Source organism: Aquila chrysaetos, chromosome 20, assembly GCF_900496995.4.
Source record: "Aquila chrysaetos chrysaetos chromosome 20, bAquChr1.4, whole genome shotgun sequence".
Classification (NCBI taxonomy): Eukaryota; Metazoa; Chordata; class Aves; order Accipitriformes; family Accipitridae; genus Aquila; species Aquila chrysaetos.
The window spans coordinates 16,500,996-16,526,912 of record NC_044023.1 but is presented as its reverse complement, the minus strand read 5'-3'; the positions used below and the strand labels follow the sequence as shown (position 1 = coordinate 16,526,912).

General features: G+C 44.4%; 1 protein-coding gene and 1 long non-coding RNA gene across 2 annotated transcripts in view; both read right to left on the bottom strand.

Moving 5' to 3' along the window:
* The window catches only part of SYNPR (synaptoporin), a 111,996-nt gene that overhangs the window by 78,142 nt on the left and 7,937 nt on the right, over window positions 1-25,917 (bottom strand). The window lies entirely within an intron of this gene.
* On the bottom strand, window positions 908-5,160 carry LOC115353795. The gene is made up of 3 exons (XR_003927698.1): window positions 4,530-5,160; window positions 3,926-4,079; window positions 908-989 (listed from the first exon to the last, which is right to left on the bottom strand). It is a non-coding gene; the product is annotated as an uncharacterized LOC115353795 (long non-coding RNA).

The following is a 25,917-nucleotide window of genomic DNA, read 5'->3' as shown; positions in this document are numbered from 1 at the left end:
CCCCCAGATGTGTAAAGCAAGGTGCAAGATGTGAGAGTTAAAGAGTACCTTGGAAAAAAGTAAGCAAAAACTGTAAAAAGCGCAGTTACCTATCCTGGTGTCTGAAGCAAATGGTGCTGAGACAGGGACTTCCTACGTCAATCCGAAATAACACAGAAGTGGAAGCGATGGAAAAAAAAGACAGCTCAGATGGGGGAAATCATCTTTCCAAACAGTCTCATGTCTTTGTGTACATGCATGACATTTTTACAATCAGCACAATGTAAGAACTAGAGAGAAAATATAAGTTACTAATACTTCTGCATCAGTTACAAAACTACCTGAAAACCAGAAAAAGTTATCACAGGAGATAAAGTATCCCAGGCTCCCAGTGCAATGCCATGCGTGGAGGCAGGGATACACAAGAGCAGCACCCAGCACTAGCTCTGGGAATGCTGCCACCATACTCGGTGCCTACAGACATTGCCATGCTTTGAAGATGATCAACGAGGAAATATTCTTACAGCATCTTGACACTGCCTCATCATGTGAAAGACACTCCCGGAGGGACTCAAAACTCTCTTTTTATTCTGATTTGAGCTGCCATGGATACAAATGTCTTTAACTGAGAACAGACCTTCCTTACTGGTCGATAAGCCCCAGGTCCTTTGGTTGAAGCAAGCAAATCCTTGCAGAGTGACAAAATTTAACAGCAGCCTTGAAACCTTCAGAATCATATGAAAATTAGGACTTTCTGTTCTTCCCTTCTCTCCCTCTGATTATCCATCCCAATGTCGGGAGCTTTGTCAAACACCCCAGAACTTATAGCATCCACCTGGCAGGTCCTCATGTCATCGTATTCTTTGAGATTGCCACTATAATGTCCACTGAAGGCACCATCACTGTGGACACTATCCATTAGGTTCAGGGAGGATGTTGGCCATATCTTCATATAAGACAATCCCTGGAATCTGTATTTTTTGCAGATGCTTGATTAGGCCATGCAGATGCTGAATTCAAGAGACAGACACAAGACCAGAAACGTTTTACATTGTTTTCAGGACATCACTTTATATGGCATCCATTTCAGGAATATTTTCACTTTGGATGGCCACCAAACCCCACATCCTCTACAACAAGCTTAAGCTAAGATCTTCATACCAAAGCTGCAAGAAATCCTTCAAGATTTTCAATTGTATTTAAAAATCTGAAAATTCTCAATTCAATGCAAAGCTGTAAGTAAAGATGCCTCCAATCCGTATTGATTTCAAAGATGCTATGTAAAATTGCAGCCCAACCTTGCCTGATAGCAATGCAAAATCTCAAGGGTATTGTACAAGGTGTCAAAAAACCTTGTAATCTGGGACAGCAGAGATTTTGACAGTCTGGAAAGCAGAGGTGCTAACTGTGGTTTTAGGACAGGCATGTTATCTGAATTGTTCTGGTACGATCTTCAATAGCAAGTGACCTCGGCATGTTCAGTTCATTTATCACCAGGAGTCACAAATCTTGCACTTCTCTCTGGTTCTGCGGAGCCAGAAGGATGCTGTATTCTGCACAAGGAAATGCACATCATGCCTTTGAGCCCATGGTATGTTTCACACTGCATATTCTGCTGCAAAAAACATAATGCACTACAGAGATGAGCAGTGAGGGAGGGAGAAATGTCCCAGGTTTGGCCCTGCTCCCACAGTGGATCAGGGCAGCATCTTCCTCAGAAGCCCAGGATCAGATCCTTTGCATAAACAGCACTCAGAAATGGCTGAGCAATTTTCTCAGCGAAGGTACCTTCTCCTCTGACAGTGCCTGGCTCAAACAAGCAAAGAGGGCTTGTGTTCTGCTTTGATTTTGCATCTCGTTATCCCACTCTTCACAGTGAGCAGATGTGAGGAGGCTTTTCACTTTTTGGAGCATTGCTGTATCCAGACCGGATAGAAAATACTGCTCGACACCAGACAACTGCCCAAATATATCAAAGTGCTATATCCTCTTATCCCTTAACCTACCAGTTAATCTAGAAGTAATTCCAGACCTCTTCCTTCATTGAATTTTTGTCTTTCTTGCTATATGATGAAACCTAGCTTTGTTAGCAGCATCAGCAGGGGAAGAAGGTTGTTGCATCATTAAATCAGTGACGGGGACTCGGGAACCCTGGATTAAATTCCCAGCTCAGACACCCATTTCCTGCATAAGCAAACACCAGCCTTTCCTGCCCCTTGCTTTTCCATGCATTAAACAGAGGTGGTGACTCTCTTTCTCCAGCATATAAAAGCAGGGAGGATGTTTGGCAGCGCTTACAACAAGCCATGTTTCAATACAGCAAAGGGTGAAGTGAATGCCTAACCCATACTGAAGGGTTTTAATTGTGGTTTTATCAATGGTGAGGCATTGCAAGTCAAGAGCTGTGACAATATACCCTAAATCATACAGGATTACTACATTGTGTCAAACAAACACATAATTAAGCAGCTTTAATATGTTAACAGTTTGGAATCAGATTAGTGTTGTATTAGGCTAATAGAGTTGGTCCCCATTAATCCAGATCAATTGCTCAACTCTGTTAGTTTATTTAAGGTTTTTAAAAGAAATTTAAAAACATAAATCTAATTCTCAGCAGAATGTGCAGATGCTGTAGGGCAGGATGAATTCATCAAGATATCTGAGCACGTGGATAAACCAAGTGCAGCTTAACTGGTTCAACCGCGCAACGCAGAACTAAACCCTCTAATCCCCTGTGATGAGATTTTTGTGCTGTACGAACACAGAGGGTACCACAAGAAGTGACGATGTATCTGGGCAGCAAGGTCCTGAGGCACCTCTCCACGTGTGCAAATGGCACTGAGCCCCATGAGGCTTAACACACCCCCAGGACCAGTATTAGAGCCCAGCACCACCTTACGTCGCAGACAGGTGACAGAGGGAACACTGCTTTCGGAGACAAAAATAGAGGCACGCAAGGCACAGATGCATGTAAAACTTGCTGCCCAGCTTCCCCATGCCATCCAAGCTTTAAATACGGGGCTTTAGGGATCACGCACATCATGAGAGCAATGCTGGGATGTCTGCACACGTTCAGCATGAATGATCCCAAATGCAGGGCTTGCACTATAGCAGTCTTTGCGAGCCAGCTCAGAAAGGGTCTTTATTTTCCATCCATAGACTACTCTTAAGGATGACTACATGGAAACATCCAACTGAAAGAAACTATGAATACTGGGGCAAGGAGGTGGGCCAAGGGCCAGCCCATATTGCTAATGACCTGTACAGCACTGACGAGATTTAATCCAGCCTCGTTTAATGCAGCCTACTCTTGGCACATTAAAAATACAAACTGCAGCAGAGTGACATCTTGCCCCATTAAGGTTTGGTACAGATTTCAAACTCAGAGGTGATGCTTCAAATCCAGAGTCTTACAGCCACCCACACATGCACTGTCTACTTAATTTCTCTATGAATGTGCATGCGTGTGTGTGTAAATATATATATATTCTCCCTCCATACACGTATTTTCTATAATCTATACATAGATGTATTCTATATTGCAGCAGGGCAATGGCAAGATTCTACTACTTTAGTTAATCTGGCTAAGGCAAAAATCACACATTATAGATGCAATCTTTTTTAAGCCAATTCTATATTGCTTTATACTCGCAAAACACGGAATAAGTTTAGACAAAAATCAATGTGTACTTGTCTTATACTGGATCAATTGTCCACATTTTTCTGTATCACTGCAAACAATTCATTTTAACAGTTAATTTAAGCTGATAAACAGGGCAGTCTCTAACAAGACAATTTCTGAAGTTATTGTCTACATTCAAGGTAGCATTCAGCCAGTGAGAGAGAGATTTGATTTACACTGCGCGAATACTAGTGAGTCACCCAAGCACCCATAAAGCAGACTACACGTGTAGAAGTGAAGTGCCAAAGAGCTAATTCATCATACCCTTTCTGAGACAAATCCCGCGGTGCAGAAGGCATGATGCTGTAGTCACCTGACATGCGGACACCAAGCTCTTATTCATGTCGAGATGTTATTCTCAGTACAGAGCACCAGGCCTTGAGTTACAAAGCATAAATCCTGATCCACAGTGTTTATGCTATTGGGGACAAAAAATCTGCTTAGAAATATTGCCGGGAAAATGTCAAGCAATGAGCTATACGTGATGGAATGACATGGAGATGATGCGTTTTGTGCTGAGAGTAAAATGGCAAAATACAGAATGTAAATAGGTTTGGACGGCACTGTTTTTTCCAAAGCCTGAAGCTCAGCACACAACACTAAAAAGAAAAACCACTTGCATCTGTTTTTTTATGATGGAGTCATAAAAAGCAGTCAGATATTTTTTGTTTGCTATCAAGCACTTATTGACGTGCGGCTCACTAAGATGAAAATATTTTATGGCAAAGACATCGGCGAGCATCCTTGCACCCGCAGAACACAATACTGTGCCGAAGCAACGTGGTATAAACACTTCACTTCACATATATTGGTATTTACAACACACAGCAGTAAACAACACATAAAACACATGGTCATAGGCACTTACCTTCAAGGGTAGCTTCAGTGACATGTTATTAACATGTATTTGCAGAGCATTTTGAAAGCAAACAGGAAAGCCTGAGCCACAGCTACACTGGCAGACAGCTCACCGGTACAGCTCTATCTCCCCTCACTTTCACCACTTTCTGATGGCCAGGCATGTTTTCTCATTAATATTAGCCACAAAACTGGTACGGGACACAGTGCTGCACAGACCCAAGGTGGCAGAGCTGCTGGCTCCTCGGTTTTGTCTTTCCATTTCTAAATGCCTCAACATTTCTTCACTCTTCAGCAGATAAAGCCACATGTCCCACTGGGATTGTGACAGCGGTGCCATCAGCCACGTCCTTGTGAAACCTCCTGGCTTCTGCTAACGGGGGGCAGCGGTGGGAGATGATTTCCCGAGAGCTCCTCCAAGTGCTGTTGGGACAGCAGAAGACCCATCTTCCCTTCCCATCAACAAGAGACCAGCTGACCGAGCCTCAAGAGAAATTGCCATTTATTATCAAAATACAGGTCTACACTAGCCATTTCCTTTTCCATTAAAATTGAAATAATGTATTAAGCAATGCAACTAGAAAGGAATTTCCCAAAGAACTATTATTGTGCATGTATGTTTTCCCCTTAAACTTTGATTTGTCACAAATAATTGTAGACAGGAAGGATGACATGTTCTGTAGAGAAATTTTTTACATTGTCAAAATTCTTGTTCTGAAGTGTTCAAAATGAAGTTTTGTGCTGTACAAAATATTGAAAAATACTGTGTTACAAAATTTTAACACACATAAAAAAGAAAATATAAAGGATCAAAATACTCCAGTTGACCAGATCTGAGTTTTGGGGTGTTGGTATCTTTTTCAAGGCAAACAGACTTTCAAGATTTCAACATTTCTTCCCGACTCAAAACAGACAAAATTTTGGCAGTCTTGCCTTTTTTTCCGGTGAGACGACAACGCTGTTTCACACGTGGCTTTGCCAAGCATCATCGAGGAAGTAATTACCCTCACGTGCAGGGAGAGGGCAGATTTTTTCCTCCCATGCCCCACACTCCGCAACAAGCCCTTGACGGCATGGTGGTGGCTGCAGAAGGAAATGCCGGGCTGTGGTGACCAGGGCCACCCTCTGCCCTGTCCTGTCCCAAGGGCATCACAACCACCGCGCTTTCCTGGCTCCCACGGGGCTGGAACCAACTGTGAGGGTCACCAAGTCTCCTGCTGCTGAGGAAGCACCGCGTCATCACTGTCATAAATTTCTTAGTTTTCCCACAAAACTAGTTTTGCTTCCTTTCATCCCACCATGCTGGCAGAGGAACCTCGTTCTCCCAAGGGCTACTGTGTTCCTCTAACCTACGGTGTGCCTACGGCCACACAAACCTGGTTCATTAGCTCAAACAGCTGTTCTCCCCTTCACATATTTAAAGAGCAAAGTTATTTTTAAGTGTGCCCATTACAACAGAAAAACCAAGCCAAGCCCTCTTTTGTCTCCCTCTTGCACAGCAGTCTCCGTTTCCCATCACATCAGCACTTTTTCGCACCATTCCCTGCTATCAGAAAACAATTTAAAATCAAACACCAGGCAGGAAAGCTCTCCTTGGCCTCCTCTTTTGCTCTTTTTGCAAGGCGCGGCCCAACCATAAACATTTATCTTCCACAAATAGCGCCTAACCTCCCCAAACGCAAAATATTTCAGCCTTTTCGGTGTGATTGCTAACAGATTTATCACTTCCATCTATTACCCGGCCTATGACACCGTTAAGATTAATTCAGTGTCTAGTACATTGAGAAGCAGACCATGCCAAGGATGAGTTTTTCCCCAGAAATCGGACTTCCAGCAGCACACAGAAGGGAGGTACAGGGACCCCCGACGAGCACCCCGCTATCCGCTCCAGTGAGCCAGCCATGGGCATCCACCGCACCCCAGCACCCAAACAGCTCGATGCCCAAGGGGAGACCAAAAGCTTGTTGTTCCCTTACGAAGGCACCACAAACCTCACGGGCTTCACGCTCAGCCTGGAAAACGTGGGTTTGTTTTCCTCAGGAGCTTCTCCTTCGGCACTTGAAACATGTAGGAAATGTGGTTGCCCCACTGCAGCCAGGACGCTCGTTACACCAGGACCATGAAACCCACAGCCAAATGTTTTATCCCACATAGAGGCAGAGGTTCTGGCCACCGTCCCCAGCCCAACCTCCTCCCTTCGGCACTTAGGCGTATTGTTTAAGGATAATGAGCCTTTAAATCATTGCTTTTGAGACTCTGCCACTTTCAATAAATCAGATGGGGTCTTGGTTTGGGTTTATATTTTGGAAAGGAGAAGGAAGGAGGCTCTGATATTGTCAAACCAGCAAAAAAATCCAACAAAGTCAAAATAAAGCATTTGCTTATCAATATCAGAAGCCTGAACTAGCATTTTATTTGTGTATTTATATACAGTGACGACATTCAGGTGAGACTACTAAGTGTCATAGGGTTGAAAGTAATGTTTTCTGGGTAACGAAGCATTTATGAAGGCAAATCTGCATCACAATTTCATTCACACTCAGATCTGAGGGAATGAGTTGGCATAATTGACAACTCCATCTTTCTGACATATTTATAATTTGCTTTAAAAAATTAATGCAAACACAAAGTGAAAATATTCAACACAGAGGATAAAGAAACACACGACCAATGTCTCCCACCTCCCTCAGCTGGAGGTGACACATTGCCTCAAACACAGTATTTATCTTGGCATTTCTATATTATTTGCTGCTATTACTGTTTTTTTTTCCTAAAGACATGCCAAGGTATTACTTTCCAAATTACTGGCCTCTATTCTTAGTTACCTGCAATTTCCATCTCCCATGAAAGTCAGGGCAGTCACATGGAAGAAAAGGCTGGAAGCGTGAGGGATCGTTTGCCCAGGACCCCCATGGCTCCAAGACTCCTCCAAAACCACACCATGAGAGCTGCTGCCTGTACCAAAGGGGTCGAGATCAGAGGGAGGAGATGGGAAACCGAGTCACGGAGCAGTCACTTCCCAAGAACCACCCAGGAGAAGAGTCGGGTGAGGCATTCTGGCCATCGACCTGCCCGATGCCTGCTTTCTCCCCCATGAGCAGGTTGCAGGATGAACACACGACCGTGCTCATGGCTATGGCCTCTGCAGAACATATTGCTTACACAAGTGCCAACTGTTTGGCACTTGCGAGAAATTTGGCCGAGCCCTGTTAGAAGATGCTGTTTGGAGTCATGTTGATGCGTCATCCTCTTGCCACGGTATTTTTAAGAGATATCTGTGATTTCTAGCTCAGAAAGGGCTAGAAAAAAATCCCACTTTGGCCATGATGGGCACATGTCAAGGAAAAGCAGCCACATAAGCACCATGGTACTATGAATATGTAGCAAGCACTGGTACCGTTTTGCTGTAAAACAGAAGGAGCAGACAACCAGAGCATTTGGGTCCAGATCTTCTTCCTTCAGGTACTGACTTTAAACACTTTGCAACAGCTAAAGCAGCACAATGATTCCACATGCAGCTCTGAACTTCTCCCTAACCTTTGTGGTGGCATTAGCATAAGGCAAGGAGACATATTTTGACTCCCATCTGTGCAAATCCTCCTCGTGCTGCAGAATCAACATTCTGTCAACCAATTATTTTATGCTGTATCACAGCACCGGGGGAGGGGGGGGAGATGAGGGGGAATCATCACACCTACAATCAAAAGAGCAAGGTTTTGCAACATAGCATGTACTAAAGATGTCTGTCTTAAGTCAAACTAGCAGCCATATTTTATTCAAGAAGCATGTAAACAAATCTGGCACATTCATTATAAAAAAAATTGTGTACCTAGCATGTTCATCACATTTCAGATATTCCATTCCTGCCTCCCCACTGAGCTCCATGGAGACAAGTCAATCACAGTTAACCATCTGGTAATCCTTAGCCCAGGCTGTGCAGCTGTTACCTACCATTTTTAATCAGGGCTATGTCTTCCATTCATGCTAAATAGGAGGCATGAACAGCTGCTTGGCCAACACTTTCAAGCAAGCGCTCTCTCTCTCTCTTTAGTATTCCTGGCTTCTCTTCCTTTCAGCTTTACATTTTGCCCATGTTTTACAAGCTTTCACTTAAAAAAAAAAAAAAAGTAATAGTGAAACAAGGGGAAAATGCTTCTGATCGTTAAATCTTTAGAGGGTATATCTGCTCTAAACAAGTTCCTGGGGGACACACACTGCAATCACAGTCTCTGCCTTTAGAAAGTAAAAATCAATGCATCCATGGCAATAAGTTGTTTTTTTTACCTACAGAGCCCCGCAGAATGGGTCTCCATTGCACATTTCAGGTAGTGAAGTTTCAAGCATATCAGAGGTAAGATAAATTTAAATTATGAGTATAGAGATTCATTTTTAAAATGGGTACAGTAGTTTCTCCAGCTTGCAGGGAAGGTTTCCTGCAGGCTTTTCTGTATCCCAGCACCCAAGCAGAAGCCTCCGTGCCTTCAGGAGGTGCAAGGCAAGGGCACATGCCAAAGGCTTGTTATCCAACGTCACCACCAAAGTCAGGCTGTCTCACCTGCCTTGCTTGTACCCAGAGGACCTGCTCCCCTGTGAACCATGTCTTAAGCTTCTCCCATCATCCAAAAAATTTTGCATTTCTTTTTGTAGGAGGTCCAACTTTTATAGCAACCAGCCATCTTTTCCACAGATCTAATATTACAGCATCAGCATGGCAGTATCCCAGTTGCGACTGCTCTGAAAAGCAGCACGTATCCTGCTCAGGTGACAGATACCAGCCCAGCTCCGCGCTGGGCACACACACGCAGTCTCTCATTCTCTCTCTTGCATGCATCCAGAGCAGTGACTGTAAATGTCTTACCACAATAACATGAAAAAACCCATAAAAATCAACTTTTATCCATTGCCAATGACAGATTTGCTGCAAAGTCAAGATGATGGCCATGGCAATCTATGGTGATGCCACCTAGCAGAAATTACTCAGAGAGAATTGGTACTCAGCCCAGCATGATTTCCACCTGGATTTTGCAGGTGCGGACACTGAGGCATTAGCTGAGCCTGTTTAAGTCAACTCCTCCAGCATAGGCTGCTTTTGTAAAACGTTTCTTTGCATTTGTTTTTTCCTGAAATCCTCCTTCAGCCAAGAGATGCGTTACTTCTATCGGCCTTTTCAGAAGAGCGGTACCTGGGAGCATGGAAATCGCCTGTCACCTCCGCACACTGTGCAGGAACAATAGTCACAGTTTATACCCCAACACCGATGTTACAGGCAGTGGTGTAAAACTGCAGAACATCGTTACTTGCTCAACCTAACAACAGACAAAACCAACATGAAGGTCACACTGAAAATAATAAAAATAAAAAAAGACAGAATGCTATAGCTATTAGAAAACACTGTCTTTATTAATGAATGACATATCACTGGGGAGGTAAAATCTTGCATGGGCAAATCAATTAGTTTGCCTTAACAGAAAATAAACAGAGGACATTTTCAGTACAGAACAATGCATAAAGGTTAACATAATCATGTATTCCTCCTAGCCTACCATGAATTCAGCATTTAACTTCTAGAAGTTTGCCATAAGTAAAAAAATAAAGAAATAAATTAGATGGCAGGATGGTGTTTCATCTTGTGGAGGGAAAATTCTTCCAAAACGCAAAACATATCAGAGCAAATTTTAAGAGAAAATAAAAAAGGTCTAGAAATGTGGTAGAAGGACCCTGTGAAAAAATAGCTCTAGAATAACGAGTGCCATCAAATCTGTAAGGTTCACTTCTCTTTATGGTCTTTATGCATACACACACATAAAATTACTACAAACATTCTACTTTAATGGCATTTTAGAATTTCATAGGGGATAAAAAAAGTCTTCACTGCTGTATCTAGTGTGCAGATTCAGTTCAACTCTCACATCAGTCAGAGTGGATTGGAGAATCTTTAAGTTTCTCTGTTACAGATTGAAGAATAAAATACAAATCCTATGTTAGCTCTTTTGGGAAGTCTTGTTTCAACCAAAAAAATCCTCCTCATGAGTGATGGACCAACGCACATACATCTCTAGGCAACGATCGGGCTGATAGCAGTGAAAATGGGGCAAGACAGGAGTGCAAGGAAGAAAATCAGCCAGTGAAAGGCACAAGTATGGATGGTTCCTTGGCAAGAAAAATAACGCATAATACAGGGGAATAGTTTTCTGCCACAGACTAACTAAACTGAACTGGGACTATGTGCTGTACACATTAAACTGGCCCTTGCTGAAGGCTGTCTTCTGCTTGTAGGTCAATATTTCCAGCCTGCAAATTCAGTGTATGTTCTCTGATATCCTCTGATGCACCCTCCCCATTGTGCATTCCTCCATGTTATGGAAGTGAATAAAATTTAAATTTAGGATAGAAAACACAGCAAATGCTAATCAAAAATTTACATATGCTAACAACAGGGAGCACCAAACTAGAGGAGTATTAGGAAACCATGAGAGCCAACAGATTTTATGGTACTTGCTCTGATTGTGCCAGCTGCTCTAGGGACAAAACTGAGAATGCAGATGCTTTTCCAGAGGTGATGTGGCAGAAACTCAGGCTCAGCAGCACCACCTGAACAACTCTTACAAACTACCACACGCCAGAAAAGTGCAGAAAACACCTTCTGTCACTGAAGCAAAGAGCAAGAGATTTTCTCGGTCACTGTAACACTACAAAGTTGTAAAAAGCTAAGCTTTGCAGCCAAAATACTCTTACCTACTATACTAAGCAGCAATGCCCATGCTGTAGCCAGTGGTTGCTATTTCTGGCAGAAAAGCTGATTCTCTGATGACACTACTGCTACACCAAAAGGGACTGTCTTTTCTGATAAGGAGCCATTTCCCTTAGCCTTTGATTGCACTATTACAAGATGAGGCAAGTGATGTTACCCCTTCCCCAAGCCAGAGACATCTCTTATAATTAGGAAAACCTTATGGCCCTTAAACCCCTTGATAGGCAAGTGAAATCAGTGAAGTACTATTAATCCTCACAGCAATTAATTCAGCATAGAGCAAGCCCTGGACAGACACACATCCACCTCTGACAGACTCAGAATGGCTATGTGCTTCCACACCGGCATAAAATGTGCAGATCTACCTCAGATTTTAAAAAGTTCAGTGTGGAAATACTGGATGTGCTGGGGTACTGAGCACAAAACCTACATAATGAAGGGTTTGGATTTAATAATTTAATCTTGTGATGGTTTTTGTCGTAAAACCACACCTTCTCTTCGGGAAAAAATCTCATTTTTATAGAACGTGGTCCCAATAAAGGAATGCATTCTTCCTTAGATTTACTCCTGACTGAAAAACAGCTTGGCATCTTTGTTGGTTGAGACAAAAATAAATCACAACCTGCCAGATGTGAACTATAATAATGGTGGTGGTGATGATTTTGAGTTTGTTTCCCCCCCATCCCCCAAGTATACTAGTTATGAAACAGAGACTGAAAGGACTGAAAGAGAATTTCAGCATCTTTAATTAAGAAAACAGAATGAACTAGAAATCTGGAAAATAACTTGTGACTAATATGCAGATTTTATCAGCTTGCGGATCGGAAGCCACAGTTTGCTGGAAGTTGTCTCCTTTTTGCTAATTTTCCTCAGATGAAAAAGGCACTTGTGTTCTCTCTCTGAGTGCTTTGCCTCCATGCCTTTTGCAGCATATGCTCAAGTTTGCAGTTACTATTGATAGAATGGGAAAGAATTACAATTCTTAAGATTTTATAAAAATTCTTTTTAAGCCTAAATGCTGTAGAATTGAAATAATAATTCAGATATTCACACTCAAACATCAGTCCTGGAAGCTTCCCTTGCAAAATTCCTACCATAGATAGAATTTAATTTAAATAAAGGCTGCAATGGTGCATGTGTTTAGACTGTGGCCTCACCAGAGCCTGCGTACATGCATGAAAGCTGGCGATGACAACAGAACAGTAGAAGTGTTCAGACTATTTTAGGCCAAATGTCCAGTGGGACACTTGAAAACTGCTAATTTGGAAGAGGATAGACACATGACTTCAGAGCAAGAAGAGAAGTCTGCTCTGTGATCATTAGCTGAAACCCTGGGAGTATCTGCGCAATTAGCAGAGGGAGCTGGCTCAGCGAGAGGGCTGGGAGAGCAAAGCCCCCCAAGTGAGGGTTGCCCACGCTCTACGTACACCTTCCTATCAAGCATTTCTTGAACCCACCAGCCCCTGTGCTAAGGTATGGGAAGCCGAAGTCAATCATAATCTGCAAAAGGGACAAAACCCTGTATCACACACAAGATTACTCCTGCAGGATTGGGGCTTATAATGACTCTCAACCAGTTTTCTGCAGGGGTCAAATCCTTGGTTCCCTTCCCCCTCAAAAAACAAACAAACAAACAAAAAAAGGCAAAAAAAAAGAGCATCTGCTAAAGCACCAAGGCACTAATGCTGATGGGCTCTGGATTGCATGCCAGAGGCCCTATGAGAGCAGCAGTAGATTTGGTCCCCTGCAGCAAGGGCAACCACTGCCAGAGCACTACCCCTACCCCAGGTGTTGGTGCCACACTGGCAGTTTGGGGGAGAAAGTGCACGAGACAGTGCATATCATAGAATCATAGAAAGGTTTGGGTTGGAAGGGACCTTAAAGACCACCTAGTTCCAACCCCCCTGCCATGGGCAGGGACACCTTCCACCAGACCAGGTTGCTCAAAGCCCCATCCAGGCTGACCTTGAACACTTCCAGCGATGGGGCATCCACAGCTTCTCTGGGCATGGTCCCAGTGCCTCACCACCCTCACAGGGAAGAATTTCTTCCTTATACCTAATCTAAGCCTACTCTCTTTCAGCTTAAAGCCATTACCCCTTGTCCTACCACTACATGCCCTTGTAAAAAGTCCCTCTCCGGCTTTCCTGTAGGCCCCCGTTAGGTACTGGCAGGCTGCTGTAAGGTCTTCCCAGAGCCTTCTCTTCTCCAGGCTGAACAACCCCAACTCTCTCAGCCTGTCTTCACAGGAGAGGTGCTCCAGCCCTCTGATCATCTTCACGGCCCTCCTCTGGACTCATTCCAACAGTTCCATGTCCTTCTTATTTTGGGGACCCCAGAGCTGAACACAGAACTCCAGGTGGGGTCTCACGAGAGCAGAGCAGAGGGGCAGAATCACCTCCCTCGACCTGCTGGTCACGCTTCTGTTGATGCAGCCTGGGATACGGTCGGCTTTCTGGGCTGCAAACGCGCATCGCTGGGTCATGTTGAGCTTCTTGTCAATCAACACCAAGTCCTTCTCCTCCGGGCTGCTCTCAATCCACTCATCGCCCAGCCCGTATTTGTGCTTGGGATTGCCCCCACCCATGAGCAGGACCTTGCACTTGGCCTTGTGGAACTTCGCGAGGTTCGCACGGGCCCGTATCTCCAGCCTGTCAAGGTCCCTCTGGATGGCGTCCCTTCCCTCCAGCCCAGCAGACAGAGCAGCGCTGTTCCTGCCCTTACTCACCTCTGACTCTGCAGCCATGCCGCAGGAGATGAGACGTACAACGGGGAGAGTGCAGACGGGGCATCACACTGCCCACCGCTGCGCTTCTTTCCTTCTGCTCTGATTTGAGAATTTTGCAAGGCATTTCAGTCACAAAATGCTAACTATGCCAAACTTAGATCACATCAGTGTAGCACAGTATGTAACTCTGAAGAGGAAAACTGATTTCCATCTTATTAGGCATGCAATGAACTAAAGGCGCCACAAATAGGAAGTATATGCATCTACCTATAGGAATGCCTTTGTTACACTCGAGGACTGTAACTATGAATTAGACCTGAAAACAAAATTTCCATTTCCTAGGCTTTTTTCTAAAGCACCATCACATGGATGCAGACGCAGATATACAAGCTCACACAAGCTCTTAGATGAAGTGACTAACGCTATCATAATATGTATGACCGGGTAAGAAACATGATACTGTCACTCAGTTAACAACACCATAAATGAGAATGTAACAGAGAAAATGTATCCCTAAGGAGTGTGAAAATACGTTAACTCCTTGATGCTCTTCACAATCCATTATCAGCTACAGAAGGCATGCCATGATATCCAAATCCTGAGTGTCAAAGATTAAAGACATGATACACAGCCATAATCAATTTTAATTACATTGCTTCATCCACAATCACCCTGTAAACAGGTCTGGAGCTAATTGGATCAATAAGTGAATTCCCATCAAGTGCAACGAGCTGCACATTCAGCAGGATAAGTTATCCCTGCCTATGGCTACAAAAAAAGAAAAGAGTTTGTTCTCAGCATTACCAGGACAAGATCACTTTTAAATTGGCTCAAGCTGCAGATCACAGCATGGCCAGCCCACTGCTTCCCAAAGGCTCGCTGCAAAGGGCAAGGCTTTCAGAGTGGCTGCAGATAGCTTACGTACCCACCGCGGTGGTCTTCATTATATTTGGTATTTGAAGCATAAAACATTCAACAACAGGATATTTTAACTCCTAAAACCAGTCAATTACGTTTGCTGAATTAGACTGTGCGACTGAGTTGGTAAGCACAACGAAGGAAGAGGAGTGAAACAAAAGCCCTGTTTAAAATAGGTCGCTCCTTTAGAAAATTTTGTAATTACACACTGCAAATGCATTTGCATGTCCAATGAGTAATGCATGTTTCTTGCGATGAGAAAGCCTGGAAAAGCTTAATCAAAGCCTAGCTTATCAGCAAAGGCTAATTGGCTTCCACAGTGCATCATCCAGCAGAATCTAGCATTAGTGCAAGCTTCGCCAACCATTAGTTGGCAGAAAATCCCAATTTATTTTGATAACAGAGGTCATACCTCCGGGGGTTTCCATGACCACATAATCAGGTGGTGCATCAGTGGCCCATCCCATGCCCTCCAGTCAGCATCACCCAGTTAATCAACTCGACAGCCAGGAAAGATGGGAACTGACCATGATACAAAGAGTAATTTGGGAAGGAAGAAAGGTACAAGGGTGATACATAATGAGTTGAAATCTTTTTCTTTTAAGAAAGAGTGCAAAACAGAAACTAATTTATAAACTGCCATGAGTAATGCAACCAAAAAATGCAAAATAATGATGGACTGAAGTTTTCCCTACAGCGAGCTGTCATCTCAGTTTGTGAACTGTAAGGCTGATTTCCCCAGTGTTATGCAAAGAAATGGCCTTTTTTTCCTTCTATTTAGACTTCATATTTTAGCTGCTGAGTCTTCTTTACACTGAGGTGGGTTTGCAGGTAAGGAATAAACCTAACCCTTCTCTTCCTGGGCATGATGTGCCTGTGCAAAAATGTAATATTCTGGGGAAGCACATCTTAGTAGTTCCAGACTTGGATTTCCACCAGGACAACACATGACAACAAATGACAAAACCTAAAGAAAGTCAGACCTTATGGGGGGCGGGGGTTAAACACATTTTATATAAAGATTAATTTATTCATTTAACACTTCATCTGAAATCATCTTACATCTGCGTCACAGCCTGAAATGTTTATAGGCAACCTAGTAGAAAGTATCACGAGATAGCATTGGCTTGGTGCGAGTCAAAAGCAAGGAGCTAGAACCAGAATTTATTGCCATACTAAACCTAGTATGCAGGAAATACTTTTGTCATTTCAGTTCAGTGACTAAATTCAAGCGTGAAGAATCAAACCCCACCAGGACCACCTGTAAGCGTCTCGTGGCTATTTGCCACCAGGCCACAGCAAAATATCTCCTTGGAGTCTCATATAGCTATCAAAGAAGCATGTATTGTACAGTGCAAAGGTAAAGGAGATAGCTCTGTAAGCATTATAGATTCATCAGTACAGCACTTCATTGCTGAGAAGCTGAGCTAATTCACCCTGCCCCATTGACAGCACCACATCAGGATCCAACCTGTGCCCTCCCCATGGCACTGCTCGGTGTTGAGTAGGTCCACCAGCAAACCCAGAGCCGGCCAAGGCATATCTGGATGACACATGGTGCACGCCCTGCTAGCGTTTGTCATTCAAATCACCCAGCTACAAAACTCCAACCACAACGGTTAAACACAAGCAAAACAATCTAATTTTGTGCTTCAGAAGACCAACTAAAAGTCCCCTCACCGTCTGCAAATCCAAGTGCCAGACCTGGGCGATTAGGACCGCGTGTTTCCTAGGTGATAAGCCTTTCATTTTTCTGGAAGACATTTGAAATAGAGCATAGGAAGATTAATCCTCCCCAGAGAAGAGAGAGTTCACTGGCTAATTTCTCTTGCATTTAGATGTAATAATTAGGCGTATTGATTCTTCTGCTTTGTTCCTTACCATTATAATGAAATAATTAAGACAACTTCAAGGAAATATTTGAAAGCTCATTTCACATTGTCTCTTCAAACATGGGCCACCTAACACTTAGGTGCACACTCAAAGGGAAAAGCAAAGGCAGGCTCTCGCCTTATTTATCTCCGTAATTCATCAGGCACCAACTTCAGGCAGCAAAGTGCTGCCTCAGGCTCCACTCCATTTGCTGCCTATCATGACTATGAGCAGCAACACAAATGAGATCCATCTGGTGTGACCAGGACACACATTGCTCTGCTAAGCTCTCACAGCAGCTTGTTATCAGGGGGGACTGGAGAGAGGCTGAACCCCTCCAAGAGTTACGAAGAAAAAAAAAGCAATATTTGTAATTCCACTTGCAGAGCCTCAAGGTAGCATTCTTGCAAAATATTATGCAAATGTTATTTCTAGTTCAAATTTTTAAGTTTAAGATTCTCAGAAGATAATGCTGAAGTGTCTACACTGAAGAGCACTCACGATCTCCATTCTCTCAGACAGCAGCACAACCAGATTTTTCAAATACAAGTATGAAATTATCCATGAAGGGCTCAATCTTTGCACTGCATCCACAGAAGGAAAAGGTACCCCTGAGACAAGTGGTTTTGGGGCTCCCTGATGGTCCACAAGGAGGTACAGCTTGGCTGAATGGATCAGGGCCTAAACTGTATGCACTCTGCACATCTGCATGGATACTCGGGGAGAGCCAAAACTGGAACAATTATTAGAAGGATGAATGAAGATATTAAACATGTAAAAAGTTCCGAGAAAAGCAACTTAAATTGAAAAGGATTTTCTCATGTCTAATTCAACATTACTAATTCAACAGTTGGTAAGAGTTCTCTGATCTCTCCAGCATGTCTCAGATTTAAATAATTTTCAGCAATTTGGTGTTAAATAGCCTTTAAAATATTAATCTTGTAAAAACACAGGGAAATGCATATGCATTTTAATACATTCTTGCTTCAAAAGTACGACTAAGCCCAGCTGATACAAAATCATAGTCTCCCAGCTGCTGAGGGGCAAAGGGGATGACTGAAAAGAAAGAGCTCACTCCCCCAGAAGCATGCAGACATGCTGTCCTGGAATATGAGACCAGATGTGTTAGATGTGGATGAGCATTTAGGTCCAAAGTGAGCACCAAACTTTCCAGAAGTGCGGCATTTACTGCAGACTGTGATCACTGGAATATCTTGACCCAAGAAGTGAAGTCGCAGCCTTCTCCACCTTTTCCCTTTGTGCAAAGCTCACTCAGACCCTCATGACTGACGTAGCTCTGGCACAGTATTAGCTATTAACACTTAATAGGCGTCTCCTGTATCTAGTGGTCACTCTGACAGCAGGGGACCGATGTTTATGATTGAACACTTCAAACAGAAATCTTAGATGTGGCTACCTCTCAGGAGGAGGAAACATCTAAAGAATGTGTTTTTCTGATATTTATATTCCCTTAGAAATGGTGTTTTCTGTATGACTCACATCCATGTTTTTCACTTGTGATATTTTTAAACTCCGAGATCCAGCACTGATTGGAGTGCAAAAAGTGTGACTTCTCTCCCGTCCTACCCCGAAGGGCCTTTCAGCCAGCTACAGGTGACAGTAGGAACTGGGAATGGGTCACCTCCAGGTTTACTATGGGGACAGAAAGCCTAAAAGAAATAGCTTTGGGGTTTATGAACGCCAGTCATATGTGAATGCTAAAACCTGGCAGGTTTAATGGAAAAGAAGTACATAGACCCATTTCCTATGAGAACATCATGTATATTTGAAAACAAACAGAAAAACCCACCCAGAATAAGGGTGCCTTTCTCTCCCCTCCACCCAAGAGTATCTTTTCAGTCTAGATCAGAGCTAAATTTAAAAAATGCAGTTAATGAAATAAATAATTCAAGGAGATATTCTCATGACAAGTGATCCAATGCAGATTGTTTACATGAATTTGCTCCTGCTGCACACCCCTTCTCAAATTCAGCATGCTCATTATGAGGGCATCATGGAGAAACCCATGCCTGTCACAGCTGTATGGTAGGGGCTGTACCCAGAGCGTCCAGGCCTCAAAAAGCCAAAAGCTGCAGAAAAGAAATACAACAAATAACAATAAAAGCGTTTCAATGCCTTGAAACTGCTCCCTGGAGTCCAGCTTCTCTTTCAGCTTGGACAAAGCTGAAGCGTTCCTTGCTGGAGCAAGCCTCACCATGAAATCTTGTTGGCTGGGCTAAAATGTCTTTAACATCAGGCGAATGTAAATGCTGCCCTTCTTTAAATACAGTTTAGTTCCTTTATAGCATCATTCAAGAGACATAAATGCCAGCCTCAAGCTCAGACAGACACAACTAGGTGTTCAAAGGAAAATCATGGGCAAGACTTTGCTCTGGGCGGAAGGATTTTGCTAATGGTTTTGCAAAACATTTTTTTCTGCAGGAGCCAGGAAGAGGAGGAAAGTTGAGGTAGAAGAACCACACAAGCAGTCAGAACAACAATACAACCTGGAAACTTGAGAAAAGGTAAGAGAAGGGTTTCTGCCCAGCCGGGGGGAAGGAGGCTGCGGACGCAGTGTCCCTCACTGGACGCAGGAGCGAACCAGGCTCCTCCGTACTGCCAGTGTGAATAAACACGAGTCCATCACCAAAACATCTAAAGCAACTTCTTCTTTTAAAAGAAATAACCTGCAAAGGTCTGAAAATTTGGCTAACGATTCAGATCAAAAGGGGTAACATTATCACAGAAATCCATTCAGTCTATACAAAAATTTCTCCATCTCTCCAAGTGACAGGGAATACACTGTTTTCTTTGCAGTAACCCAGAACTGTACAAGATACAGAGTTTAAATACATTTCCATTCAGATAAGTTATCTCTTCCCCTCCCCACCAGCAGCTTTTAAAAGATGCATCTTGAACTTACAGCACCGGAGGCTTTTTTCTTCTCGGATTTTTAATTCACTGGCATCATAAAGACCTTTAGCAATTTACAGTGTGAAGAGCACTTTCTCTTCGGATTGCCCTGCTTTGAGCCAGTTTGTACATCATGGTTACTTCATTACTTACATTGCATTACACAGGGGCAAACGAAGCAGCCGCGCTCCTCTCTGCGGCAGATGTGCCCCAGGGCCGGCACGAGCCAGATGTTTCCCAGGGCCCCACAGCAGGCGCGGAGGCTGCGCTGCCCGGCTGCTTTACCCCAACTGCCCCTCCGCAGCGTTGAGCCGGACAACACACTTCGTACCCTCACGCTCGCTTGGAAGAGGGGTAAATCGGAGAAATGCTGCAGAGGAGGCAGCCACATCGTCAGGCTACACTAATCAAGGTGCTGCAATTAGCAAAATGAAAAAAAAAAAAAAATAAATCCCGAAACAAAACAAAAAAAAAACTTGTGGGAGACATCCAAATTCTGTTGAACTATGGAAGGAACACCAGAGGGACCAGAATATATCTCTTCCTGCCTTTTGCTGTGATGGTCTCAGCTATTTGTCCTCCTGCAAGACAGCAGGACACAAGCCAGACTGCTCAAACTCTGAAGCCATGCTCCCCCGACATGTGGTTTTGATGACAGTTTCACGAGGGGTTTAGAGTCACAAATTTCAGGTTTAGCAACCATGACCAACCAACACGCAAAGCTTTCGCCCTGTTACTCAGTTACTGCCTAACAAAATGGCATCTTGGCCAGAAAATCCCATGGGTTTTCCTCACACGTGTTCGAAGTGGAGCACTCCCACAGCTCATTGCCTAATTCCCGACTGCTGCTTCTGCGAGACGTCTCTTTTCCCTGAGCCCTTCCCAACCGTACCTGCTACATGTTGGCTTTAAATGTCACAAACACTACAGGTGGTAAAGAACAGAATAGACCGCAGGAAGCTCGTTTTCCTCTTTGAAGGCACCTGCGCTTTCTTGGTAACGTGGTAAGCTGATGAAACGCCAGGAGGCCAGTCTATAGGGAATACACGAGCGCTATACGTGGCACATTGAATCCGATTTTGCTGCATACCACCATATGGAACAGAATCTCAGCGGCATCAAACGTTTACCTAAACTCCATTAATGTCTTCTCCAAGCCAATATTTATAGCATACACACCAGTAGCTGCTGTCAGAGTGTGTATAAATGTTAAACTGAACTGTTAAAGAAACATAATGACAGATGTAGAGATGCTGAAGAGTGCAATCTATTCTAATTTATGATAATTTATTTCCATCATCTGGAGCCCTATTCAGAAGAGAAAGCTGAATGCATCCCAAAGCGCATCACGGGGTGGAGTGTAAAAATCCCCAGAAAAAAAATATCTCTTTTAAACCAAGCAAGAGTACTCTTGTCCTAACACCCAGGACATGCTTAGCAATCTCTCTGTGCAGAAGTAATACAGATGTGGGGTACTCGAGCCCTGCCTCCCAGCAGCCCAGTGACACACAGGTTTTATTGCAAGTTGGGAATAGCTGGGAACTGTTTGTCCCATGAGAGATGTTTGATCATTGCTGAGTCACTACTTTTGGGGGACTAAGCTGAGCAAAAAACATTTATTAGCTCTGTCAGAGCCTCATCCCATGAGAGATGTTTGATCATTGCTGAGTCACTACTTTTGGGGGACTAAGCTGCACAAAAAACATTTATTAGCTCTGTCAGAGCCTCTTCAGCTGCATTAACAACCAATGCTGCACACCCATGGGTGGCCAGTGCTAATGAGCACATAAATAAAAAGATGGAAAACTATTTTTAAAAACAAGTGAACTATGCCACGGTGAGCTATATGGCAGAAAGAGCTTTTCTATTTAACTCCTCAGCAAGGCAAGCTGTGCTGGAGCGGTTCTGCCATGAGACCCGAGCCCCGTCTCGGTCTCCTGTTGCTGTCATTCTGCTGCAAAACCATGATGAAGGGGATGAAAAAAAGGGGAAAAAAAAAAAAAAAAAAAAAGCAGTGACAGCACTTGGTCCTCGCAGTGGGGAGTGCCGCCAGGCCATGGAAGACCGCGGGCAAGGAGCTCACTTTCACGGCATCGTCCCTCCCCGGGAAGCACCGTAACGGGGGCTTTCTGCCGCATGGCACACCCAGCGTCCCCCGCATATGTCGGCCCGCCGCGAAGCCAGCTCCTGCTGCCTGCCAGGGCCTCGCAATCTGGACAGGCACAGATTTTGTGCTGGAACGGGCGCCCTCTCCGCAGAGCCGCCTGCCACGAGCGACAGGCTGCAACGGCAGCAGCGGGAGCGCGCACAGCCCACGGAGCCAACGCAGCAAAACAAGGAGGCTTATGATTCTCTCCTAAGTGGACCGTGCTGCCTCTGTGCAGCCCTGAAAAACTCCACGTTTGACCGAAAAAAGGGCTAGGCACACAATACAAGCAGAGACTACAACACCAACGTGCGCACGCTGTCTTAAAAGTCAGGTGCAAATCTTCCACCAAAACCACTTTCTGCATTTTGGACTCACTCATCTTTTTCCAAAAAAGTTGTCATCTCTCAAAGGTGCTGGCTCTTCTTTGCAAGTCCCAGTGCTAAGGGCTCGCAGTATCTACCCTGGGACCACTACTGCTGTGCCTCCAAGGAGTTTGGGCTGGCCCCTGGTGCTGCCCCTGCTCTGTAAATCAGGCTCCACAGCCGGACTGCACTGCCCCGATGCGCAGGAGGGTCACGCTCGGCACGATCCATCACCGACTCCTCCAGGAGGAGCGAGCCTGGGGCATCGCAGCAGGGTGCGGAGAGGAGGAGAATACGACCCCACCACTGTTTCTTTACAGAAATATTTTGTGCTGAAATATTGTAGTTTCTGGCACAAATGTTTCTTCATTCATGATCTCACCAGAATTCCAGTTGCCAATGGAAACTTAGATTAAAAATTATTTTTCCCCCAAGGAAATGAAATTCCTGTTCCCAAATCAGTTCTACCAATGACTCTTTTTGATGCAGCAATGACAGATGCTTCCCTGACATCTAGGTACAACCCAAATCACAAAGGACAAATACTCCAGAGGCTCCTCAGTCACCTGCCGCAGGCGATAACACATGAGGAAATTCACTCTAATACCTTTTCTTGCCAGCAAAATACCTCATGCTCCCAGCTCGCTTCCTTCCTCCCATCACCATCGAAGCCCAGCCACCAACAGCGCAGGGGAAACGACGTGTAACCACATCTTTATTTGAAGACTTTTCCACACATTTAGAAATTGGCTGCGGTGGGGCTGCTTGGCTACGTGCCGCTCGGTACCCACGTCTTACATGGCTGCATAGAAAGCCAGCAGCCTGCCAAATGCTCCCAAACTGGGCACTTGACTGGGACTAATCAATAGATGTGCCCAGTCAACGCCATACAGTATTGCTTCTGCTCTCTGACTGAGGGATCAAACTTTATTAATTATCCCACTTGAAACTGATTCTGTTTTGCAATAAAATCTCAGCTCCTGGCCTCAACGCTCTCCATGACTAATTCCATCAAGGAAACTCTTCTTGCAGCACCATTCACAGAAGTAGATTAAAACCGGGGAGAGAATATGTTCAGAAAACAGCTCTATTGAGCCATACTCCTGAATAATCTCCCTGTCCACATGCCTTTGGCTACCAGTTGGAAAAGTCCATTTGCGATGCACTCGGTACTTGGCAGCACGCAGCTTTTGCACTTTTATCCATACTCAAATGCATCCTTGCATCTGCATGCAAGATTAGAACAAAACGCTGCTATGACACAACGGCAGATACCATGTGCATCAGCTCACTGAGATCAAAGGCACACAGCAGCAGAGAATTTAATTAAAATGTTAAAATTAAACAGGAAGGCATCCATTGTTTAATTTTTTGGCAGGCGTGTTCGTTCAAACCGGGACCTAATTCCACTTCAGCACGCTGACTGCCCTTGGAGATGGCAATCAGGAGAGCTCTGCCGGATTTATCAGCTGCTGGATTTGGCGGTGGGGGAATCCCACACTTGCTTTGGTTTTCAAGCACAGTCTCTAAAAAAGCACTTGGAGAAACTGCTCAACTCCAAAGGATAATTATTGCAATATACGTATTCTGCAGTACTAAGCCAATTTCCAGTATCAAACCTAATCCCATTGGGCTGAGCACGACATACACCCACGGGCACCATTCCCCCTTACAGTCCCAACACAGAGCTGTGACCTTGCCATGTTCAACTGCTCCCAGCCACCACTCTCTCCATAGGAAGGTTTTTTTAAATAGGGTAAAAAACTGATGCAGAACAGTTGTTTTTTGTGTGCAACATAGCCTTTGTGTGAGGAGTAGCAGGGTAAGCAACTATGCGGTTTTAAACTGACACACAGATGGGGGACGTGTCTTGTTTTGTTTTGCTTCGAGCATACCTCCAGCACACAGCCAGGGAGAAGATTATTCTGAAAACAGTTCAAGCAAGGCTCCAGTTTGCTTGTTAAATAACTGTAAGATATTTCCTGGCATCCTGGGGTATTTTGACTTGGATGCTGAAGGCAGCCATAGGCCATAATATGGCCCACATCAGCGAGGCTGAACCAAGAAGCCAGTTGTCTCCTTGGTTTTTGGGAACCTGGCAAGAAGTTTTTGCTACTTCTGTAGTATTATTTGGGGTGCCACAGAGGCTTTTCACATAATATTAGGAAGATCGGCAAGTGCAGCGTCAAACACTGGGCCCCAATACAAGCACCTGACATTCAAGTGCCAAAGGATACGAGCTGAGGCTTATCGCTTCAAGCCAAAGATACCTTGGATTTGCATCACCTGAGAAACAACACAGGAGGGCAGAGCATTAACATCGGGAAAAGTGAAGACTGAGGACAGACACAATAACCTTCTTTTTGCAATTGAAAGAGCTACTGAAGAGCTGTTACTATAAATTATTTCCTGATGTATCAATGATCTTGCTGATGTTAGGCAGCATTTCTTTCCAAGATCTTCTGGGCAGAATTTCACCCTCAATACTTCAGGTTCTTGAGCACTTCTAGTGAATATTCAGTCAGGCTGTTTGCAGCAGGCTCTGATATTTCTCATGGAATGAAGATCAGGTTGACAGGTCGGGAGTTTTGCAAGACAGTCAAATCAGATTTATTTCTGACAGTGGGTCTGGGACGGTACACCTCTCATCTGAAAATGTGTAACACTTTATTGAAATCTTCCTGCTCCACAGTTTTTCTCCTGCTTCCTTAACACAGAGAAACAGGGGACTACCTCCCCCCTGCACATCTCAGTGCCGTGGATCCTTTTTGGGGTCTTCTTAGCAAAGAGACATCCCCGATCCCCCAGCAAAAGCCCCGTGTAGGGTGTCATGATCCCTGACCACTCTGAAAATGCCCTCGCTAACTTCTGCCTCGCGATGGCACCGCCAAACCGGGGCCAGGACACCTGCACCAGCACGTATCTGGGAACAGGAGCCCACAGAGCTCCCCCCAAATTTTATCCCAGGCTCCAGGCTGCAGCACTTTCTGCTTGCCACAGCATCAGCTCAGCAGCTCCCGCAGGCTCTGCCTCTAACACAGCCTTCTCCCCAGATGCTAAGGCATTTTGGAAAAGGCACAGACAGAACAGCTTGTGCAGAGAAACACATTTATCTATCCATTAGAACATCTCAAAGAAAGGAAAGGTAAGACAATAAAGGGCAATGAGGCACACTACTTCAGCCTTTCCCGGCCGTTTTTCCTGGATCGTGCACGTACCCCACTGCTTTAAGGACCAAAGTTGGCATTAAGCTTGTGAGACCTTTCTGCTTTCCTCTCCATGCCGAGGATCATAACATTGCTTCATGCCACAGATGGCTGCTCATGTGGAAACCCCCTCTCTTGAGGGGCCGTGTCAGTCTAATCCTCTGCTGATCTTTCTCCCCTAGCAGCATTAGGAAAATACTCAACCACGGCAGTAACCGAGCTGTCCGACGCCTGGGACACGCCAAGTCCGATGCCAAGACTCCCTGCCTCGACTTCGTTCCCTCTCGCTCTAACCAATCTCTGAGCCTGACCGACAGGAGTTCTCACCTCACCATGCATTTCAGCTTAGGTTTGAGCAGTTTGCAAATGCATGCAAATACTACGTGCAAAAATCTTCTGGACTGTCCGCTCATGGATGTACCTGCATCCATAGGCTGCTAATGAGGCAACACCTAGTATTTTTTGTTTGTATAAAAGGTTCTTAGAGAATACTTCCTTA